This window comes from Zerene cesonia, chromosome 26, assembly GCF_012273895.1.
Source record: "Zerene cesonia ecotype Mississippi chromosome 26, Zerene_cesonia_1.1, whole genome shotgun sequence".
Taxonomy (NCBI): Eukaryota; Metazoa; Arthropoda; class Insecta; order Lepidoptera; family Pieridae; genus Zerene; species Zerene cesonia.
The window spans coordinates 1,730,176-1,740,011 of NC_052127.1; the positions used below are offsets into that span (position 1 = coordinate 1,730,176).

Consider the following 9,836-nt stretch of genomic DNA (forward strand, 5'->3'; position numbering starts at 1 on the left):
CCTATTATGTTAATTTAAATCTAGTCTTAGAATATAAGTATAGAACCTTATTAAAATGGGTTAAGGTTAATTTTAGAGTCGAATAAAAATATGTTTACTAGGTTAATGAAATAGCAGCAATTTTACATAATCTTTTATGATAATGTATGTATTTTTAAATTTATAAGCGTTCCTGATTAGGAATAAATATACTTTTCATAAATTATATATAACCGAATAAATAATTTTATTAGGTAAGATTTTATAAATTTCCTGTCCCTATTTCAAAGTTATTTAATTTAAATAATTTAAGCAAATTATTGATTAGAAATATTGCTTCGTATATTTGGTTAGGCGTCAAGATTTTTCACTTTGTAAGAATAGTATTCTATGGAACGATAAAAACTATTATTATTCTTAAGTTACGTATTTTAGAATGGAATGTCTACATTTTTCAATAAAAGAAAAGAAAGTACAAAACAATTATACAAATAATAAATATATTGATAGGTCTTTGTATTACTATTATGTTATCTGTGCCATTACTTATTCATATATCGTATTATTATACGTGGATATTCAAATATTGTTATTTTCAAAACTATGTAAGTAGTCTAATAAAACTATGGAAAATATACTATTACGTCCTATTCAATCATAAAAATGTTGTAACAAATAAACTTGGTACTTATTTAATAAAGCTCTAATTGTATATTTTTTGTGTTTCTTTCCTAGAAATATATACGATACCATTACAGAAATTAAGTAATAAAAAGTCGGGTTAGACCGCTTCACAAAAGAGCTGAACGGATTTTAAATTTTTGGGTTTGCCTCCGCGTATTAACTACTAGCTGCGCCCCGCGGTTTCGCCCGCGTTAGTCCGTATCCCGCAGAAATATTGCCTATATGTTATTTCAGTTGTGCAGCTACTTACGTACCAAATTTCATTGCAATCGGTTCAGTAGATTTGGCGTGAAAGAGCAGAAAACACACGCACATCCTTACAAATTCGCATTTATAATATTAGTAGAATAGGATTAAATACATCATGTCATCATCATGTCTTCGTCATATCTTCCGCAACGGAGTCGAATCGAGAAAGTATCGTAGTTTCTAGCTTGAGACTATTATTATTGTGTATTATGTAAAAAAGTAATAAATAATTGTTATTTTTAACAGCGCATGTATCGGTTTCCGTGGTGTAGCGGTTATCACATCTGCCTAACACGCAGAAGGTCCCCGGTTCGATCCCGGGCGGAAACATACTTTTTGACCATTTTTACTTTATGCATATTTTTTATTAATATTATCTGTTAAAAAAATTTAGAAAGAAAACTCAAGAAAATTGACATTTATGTGTTCTTAATCATTTTAACTTTACGCATTTTTTATTAAAATTTTATGTGTTAAAAGACTGTATTTAAGTAAACAAAAATATTATTTGTGTGTTAATGAAATAAAAAATGTACAAAATTAATATTTGCAAGTTAAACGCGATTATTTTATAATAACCTACTACCTATTCGAGTATGTATATTTTGTAGATAGAAATAAAATCTTATCATTTATATTATGTATATGCATTTAGGGTATTAAAAACTAACCACGATAAAAAAACAAATAAATATTGAAACATTTAATGTCAAAAGTGCCATCTATTGTTGAATCATAACACTAAAACAAACTTTATCGTCACCAATGACTGATTTAACATGGGTTCATCAAATTTGTTCTAGAGGGCGCTGTATCTAAATTATATCTTAAATTATTTCTGCTTTTAAATTTATTCGTCTTACTCTGAAGTTAACAACTAATAATTCTTAAACTCATAATTAGTGTAGTTCAAGCTTTAAAAGAGCCATATCAAACATAATTTTGAAATAGTAATTCAAATTTAATATTTTTATTACGAAGACTATACCTACCTGGTCTATAAATAGATTTATGTACTTAGGTACAGCTTCAGTAGTTACTAATCGTTTGAAATCATCTTTATTTTTATATTTATCGCACATAATAAGTCGCTTCTTTCCTCAAAAGGTATGAACATCATTATATTTATTTATTTCTACTGCATGGTATTATTAGTAGCGTATTATATTATCTGTGGTATTATGTAATCTGTGCTAAAGCTAATGCTATGTTAAAAATTAAGTTGTTTTGAAAAATTTGATTAAATTATGATTTCCTATCACTGCTTTTGTGACAGTACGTCAGAAAAACGGTGGTAATTGAGTTTTGCAATACTAAAATAGGAAATGCAATCTTATTTTCAATAGATATAATAGATATATATTGTAAATTGATATTATATTGTTCCACATAAACGATAAGTAGGAGAAAAGTTTGAAAATTAAGAGATTTCTTTCATCAGTTTTTAATAAAACTCAATAAAAACTTCTTGAATTTACAAGAAACTGCAATCTCGTGACATATCTCACGATAATTAGAATTACTCATGGTTGCGTAATAAAATGTCAGTAATGCCAGCGGTTCACATGGGATTAGGTACATTATACACTATCCTACTATATTCCTACAATTCCTACAGTCCTACTCATATTATACTAAATTTGTGGGGATGGGACACCACTAAATAAATTATGATGACACTAATGGAAATAATTTAGCTTATTATATATTATACTAATGCCTCAGAAGTAATTATTTGTGTTCGCAAGGGAACCCACGCAGCAGTAAACATAGAGCCTATCTCTGTGCCAAATATCATCGACATCCATTCAGGAGTTCTGAACATTTGAACAATCGAAATCAACCATACATGAAAACATTCTCTTACACAATATTCGTAAACTGAAGGGCATTACGGCATAAGACATTTCAGAAAAAGCCCTATACTCAAACTCAAACTCAAATATTTTGTTCTCTGGTTGTCTGGAAGAAATCGCTATATAGCGATAAGGCCGCCATTTGTTTATAATGTAACTTTATTAAGTTTTTTTGTAGCTTTATTAAGAGCAATAAAGAATTAATAATTAAATAAATAATAAATATTTATTTAACCAATTATACATTTTCTAGACACTTCCGAATTTTCATAACATAGTTTTAACATTTCCCACCGGTTCGGAAAGTAGTTTCCATAGAAGAGTCTGCAAAACACTCTCTGTTTCTTCTTCCTCTTTTAAATAACTAATCAAAACACTTGATGAGACAATAATTATTTTTATCTACATGTATATAGTATATACCATAGATATGTGTACACCTATTTATAATATGTATACGAAAGAAGAAAAAAAACGAACGAAAACATATAATAATAGTTTCTTTTACCAGGAAACCCATACTCCCAGATGCAATAATCCAGTCCACCAACCACTGCACCTTCCTAAGAGCAATATAAAAATCTTACAAATTAAAAAATAAAACAAACGAAAATAAATAAATACTCTACTATAAACTATCACATATAACAAATTTTATAGTAAATCTAACCCTTTGTAACTCTCTTCACGTGTAAACCATTGAATCAATTTGAATGAAAATTGGTGTACAGATAGTAAAGACCCGAGTAATGCCACAGGAAGTTTTTATCCCAGAAATCACGGGAACGGAACCAACACAATATAGCCCCGAAATGTATTTTTCTTTGGCAACGCGAGCGAAGTCGCAGGCCTAAAGCTAGCATACATAGCGTTACTAGCATACTAACGTCATATAAATAACAATTAGTTATAATTGTTGATTTAATTATAACTACTCATTCGTGTGAAGACTAAGTAGAAATAGACCGTAATTTTTAAACCGTTGTTATTAAAAAATAAAAAGAAAAACAGACAAGCATCGACCTTTTAATAGTTGTTTTATCAATACATAGTATAAAATTAAGTCGGCTTCTCTGTCTGTCCCTATGTACTACTTAACTATTAGGACCCAACAGATATTTATGTTTTTTTTAATAAATAGAGTTAATAGTTAAACTACTGTGAATTTAATGCGTGCAAAGCGTTCAAAAGCTACTTTACTATATTTAAAAAACAAACAAAATAATCTAATAAAAAAAAAACAAATTTACCAACACAACAACAATACATCTAAAAATAGTTTTGACTAAATCTTTTTATCTTCTGGACGATTAATTCCAATATAAGAAGTATTACACCAAATAAAAAGACAGACAGATTGAACAAACTGCACTCAAATATGTTAATCGGTTTGGGACGTTCGTTCTTAACAAACACAACCAAAGCAAAGGGTATTCTGGACCATATAAAAGGCCCTTCAAGCATATGATATTTTATGTGCTTTGGAATTTCTGCCCAGGAAAATTTCGTAGGCAAGACGTATTTATTTCATACCGGGCAACTGAGTTAGAGATTCACCTGATGGTAAGCGATCACCACCACCCAAGAACAATTGCGGAGGGCCTCTGCGTTGCACACCTCTTAGAGGTAATTAATAGGGAAAGGATTGAAAAGGAATGGCCTGAGGAGGATGGGGAAGGATACAGGCCTCGCACACTAACCTGACAAAAGCATGCTGCATCATACAATTATGTCACAATTCATTTCATCATCATCATCATCAGCCCATACATGTTCCCACTGCTGGGACACAGGCCTCCTATGAGGGTTCAGGCCATAATCCACCACGCTGGCCAATATTTTCGATTTTGAAGTCCGAGGCTCTCACCACTGAGCCACCACAATTCATTTATATCTATGCAACCAAGTATTTGTAACCTGGATACCCTAAGTCAATGAGTCTTAATATTATTAATAAATCTAAAAAACAATACAAGTTAGTACACACAATCATAACAAAATATAAATAAGACGCCATTTACTCACACACCAACAATATTATAGCAATCAAAACGATTTTATTCAATAAAAACTCATAACACAAATTATATAATATGAAAATGGCACGCGTTTATCGTCTACGAATTATCTTCACACACACAAACACAACTCACGTCCATACATGCACATCCCTGTGTGTGTAGCCCTATGTCGAAATCCCTTAAATAGGACAGCCCTACTAATAGAAAAAGCCAGGGCCGGCGCTAGAGATGTTATCTATTTTAAATGTTAATTCCCTTCCAAATTTGAATTTTATCATTTCCTTGTCTATGCGCATATTTACCTACTTATATAATAGATACATGAAGTTAAAAGTACCGGTGTAGGTTGAAGAGTTCATTGATTAGAAATGCTTATTAATGAAGTATACTAATGTATTAAAATTGCTTTGGTGAAAGCGTTCAGGACATATCATTAAATGTAGTAAAATCATTTAAGATATAAGCGTATAGGCTTAATTGATTCTAAATATATAAAAAGACGTTAATAACCATACCATTAATAAGTAAATGTGTACTAGTTTCATTAAAAAAAACGTAATTCAAAAGAAATGTTCGATAATTTAATAAAACTCACTAACCATTTAACAATCCTTAATAACAAATGTCCATTATTAATAACACTTAATGATGTATTCATAAAAGCAGAATTATAATAAATATAAATACAGAGAGTTCTCAATACATCACTGGTGTAAAAGTTAAAAACACTGTTTGCATCTTATACGATTTTTAGGTCACGCACCTTCTGTGTGTGCGGTTTGATAACTATAATATTAGAACTATTCAATTATCTCCATTTTGATATCAAATACATATTATATTGATAGACCTACTTTGGGATACATTTCTTTGGCATTGCCACTTATTAAAAAAATATTTACGTACAAAAAACTTCCTGGGGAAGGAGGTTCTACTCCTAATCCTTTTTTATCTATACTAATATTATAAAGCAGAAGAGTTTTTTTGTTTGTTTGTTTGAACGCACTAATCTCAGGAACTGGTCCGATTGAAAAATTCTTTCAGTGTTAGATAGCCCATTTATTGAGGAAGGCTATAGGCTGTATATGGACCACGGGCGAAGCCGGGGCGGACCGCTTGTGAACAATAAGAAAACGCTTTACTTCGATGACGGCTGCTGGTTAACGAAGATGTGGTCTAAGATGGAGCGCAATCAAAAAAATTCAAGAGTGGAAACAGAAGACATAAATTTTGTTATTATTTTATAAACAATAAATTATCATGTCATACCTAAATATTCAATTAAAATAATAAATAGCCTACTGACTGTTTCTAAAGGTTGGCAAAATTATATAATTGCATAATTATTTTTATCAAAAACCTTAGCCGCGTTCAGCTAATCAAAACTAGACAACATTAAAATAGTACCACGTGGCAGACACCAGCATATAAATCAAAAGAGAATCATAATAATCGGATCTACCAGTAAAAAGTTATGTAACAAACAAAATAACACTTGACATCTTCTTCTTTTTTAAGTCGGTTAAAAAATGCATTCGAATTCATAGGAAGTCATCAACCTTTACCTTATTACATACCTTTACATATTATATATCTTGATTTGAAGTCGGTTGAACAACAAAAATGTACTTAATACAACGTCTCCAAAACTACCTTAGCTATCTACTAATATTTTGGAAACTTAATTTATTTTTATAATACTAGGCTGAGACTAAAATTAATTCTTTCTTAAAGAGAATAAAAATTTTTATTTCGTATTCTTTGAGACATCAATTTAAAGAAAGACAACTTACAATGTTAAAATTTATCAGGGTTTTCCCTCGAGATTCTCTGTAAAGGAATTTTAAATCGCATCCGGCCACAGACTCGCTTACCATTTCATCATTTCATCAACTTCGTCACTAATTTAAATGATGATCGTTGTTGAATGAACACTAACTTACTGACCCTAACCCTCATAATAACTTTAAATAATTAAAAAATACTATCTGACCCCGCAAACGCTGTTCTGCCTTACTTTTATCTATTAGGTGTATGAAAAACTGGCCGATTCTCAGCTGTATATGCACAAAAATTTCATAAAAATCGGTCCAGCTGTTTCAGCGGAATAACTAACATTATGACACGAGAATTTGATATACAGATTATGCTAGTACTTAAAAAATGCAATTAGATGTAACTCAGAGGCGATAGTATACCGAAATAAAGGACATATAGTATACATAGTATACAGAAATAACATAGTTCGGCGCTTTTTGCTAAGTCTTCTGAATATAAATATTGCTTATAGCTGATTTTTTAACATAAAATAAGTACTTTTATTGAGAAATAAATCATTAACATTATAACAGAAGACATAAAATATTACTGTCTTTGTAGGATGAAAATCGTTTTGGGTTCTTTAAAATATTATTTCATAAAATCACAGATAACTATTTTAATTAAGCGCTAACAAACCGCCACATTACCAATATTGTTCAAATGTCTTATTCAGAAAGTTAGTGACTCACGTCTGATTGAAAATTACTGTCTATCGAATCCATAAATCTCAAAACATTCCATCATCATCAGCTCATCAAGTTTCAAAAATTAAAAACATATTGCAATTACTGTTATTGTATCAATGAATTTTAAGAAATGTACATGTCTTCCTATTTAAATGTAATTCGTCTAATCAACAAACATGATTGTATTGACCGATTAAAATGTTTTAACCGTTTATTTTGCGATGTTACTATTTATTCACAAGGCTCAAATAGACAATTGATGTAAATAATACGATATTAACACACAATAATGTATAGTAATACAAATTGGTCAGTGGCCTGATGACCTGAAGCCTGGAGGCAATTGGGACGTTTTGGACAACACGGTATTAGTCAGGAATTTTAACCATTACTGTTTTCTGGAGATCAGATCAACTATAATTGCATTATGAGTTTATTGTGGGAGTCGAGCACGCTTCGGCACGAATTGGGCCAGCTCGCACCGGGGAAGTACCACACCCTCACAGAAAACCGGCGTGAAATAGTGGCATGCCACTGCGTTTCGTACGGTGAGTGGGGGAGCCGGAGGCCCGTTTCCTTTTCCTCACCCGAACCAGTCCATTCCTTCTTTCCAGTCGTTAATCCATTCCTTTTCCCTTACCCCAAAAAAGCGGGCAGCGCATTCGCAGAGGATCTACCTTTGCGAATGTTCATGGGCGGTGGTGATCGCTTACCATCAGGCGAACCACCAGCTCAGTTGCCCGCTATGACATAAAAAAAGAGTATAACAATTATAACACGAAGTTTAATGAAATCGTTACGGTCTTTAAACAAAATGGTTTGGGAAAGACGCTATAATAACCTGGATCGTTAAAAACTGTTTCAGTTATTAAAAACACCATACAATTAGAGATGTTTTTCACCCTTAATTAAAACCAATTTAATATATATTGAACTAAACAAAATCGCGACATTTTTTACGATTTTGTATGAAATTTATCACAGTTTATACATGGATTATTTTCACAGTTTTTTACACTTATAACTCATTTAAACAATTACAAATATGAACTAACTAGCTGTGCTCCGGTTTCACTCGCGTAAGTCCGTACCCCGTAGGACTATCGGAATAAAAAGTTGCCTATATGTTATTCCAGCTGTCTACGTACCAATTTTATTGCAATCGGTTTGGAAGTTTTTGCGTGAAAGAGTAACAAATACACACACATCCTTACAAACTTTCGCATTTATAATATTAGTAGGAAGGATAGGATAGTAGGACTATAAGAAACCCAAGTAGAGAACAATTAATTATAAGAAGATATACAATACCATTGAACATCTTTGAGCCAAGATAATGATCATAGGTCTCAAAACTTAAATCGCGTAGGCATGGCATACTTTCAATGAATAGCATATATTGCGCGCTAGAAAATTATTGCCTTTTGTCTTCAGACTGTCTTTAGTGACCTAGATTTTAATTCGTAGAATTTGAAACACGGATACAGATGAAGTATTAAGGAATATTTTAATCTGAAGGTAAGAATTGGAACAGAATTGAAAAAACCTAAAATTTGTGAGAAAATTCCTAAATTATATAAATGAAAAATAAATTGTAGAAAAAAATGTTTACTTTAACTAATTCATGCAAATGTATGATTGAAATTTGAAAAAATACAAATACAATTCAAACTCATTGATTTGATTTACAGACCCAACGAGCTGGTTTCTTTATACAACATACAAGCATTAAATTAAATAAATATAAACCATAATAACATTCAAAGTACCAGGTATGCATAACACGAATGGAGTCAACGCGGATGGCTAGACTCGGCCTCCGTCGCGAAAGTGAGAGTGGGTTACGCAACGTGTGCCCGATTCATGCTACCCTGGTACCGCTTAACGTTAACCTAATGTTTTTGTCGGACGATCTGTAGGTGTGTGTGGGCGATTTACTTGGTTATTAATTTAAACCACGCTGTCAAAGTTCATGAGTTGCGGCTTGTTATTAAATAAATCATTATCGTGCTTAAATATCTTGTAGGCATGGATTATGTTAAAATCTTGCACACTGGAAATCCAATTTAATATAAAATAACCCTCATAGCCGTTATATCTAAATTTTTCTATAAATTTTTAACCTTATCCTGTCCAATTCAAATATTCCAAATATTGCAACAGCTCTTAATTCTCATATCAATTAAATTAGCAATTTTTTATTATTATTAACAATTCATTACATTAAAAAATTCTCAATTGAGTTTTGAACCATAATATTATCCCAATTTTCTTTTTTATAAGACTACCATACATATATAGCCAACTTATTTTATAACAATCCAATTTTCTATAAATAACTGTATTTCTTATTTTAATAATAAATGTTCTCATCATATAAAAGGATTATTTTTACATTTCCTCCCACAACGACATTCATAACACTAGACCTTCTGTTGGTCTGGTACTGATATCTAAGTACTACTATACATCTTTATCACCTGTAACCTGCCCAAATAACTACTATGCAAATTCTATATTAGCTGGTCATTCGTACCAAT

The 9,836-nt window shown here is 31.2% G+C and overlaps 1 non-coding gene across 1 annotated transcript; it reads left to right on the plus strand.

Annotated features, from left to right (window-relative positions):
• Positions 1-1,169: 1,169 nt before the first annotated feature.
• Trnav-aac lies at positions 1,170-1,242 on the plus strand. The gene has a single exon. It is a non-coding gene; the product is annotated as a tRNA-Val (tRNA).
• Positions 1,243-9,836: the final 8,594 nt, after the last annotated feature.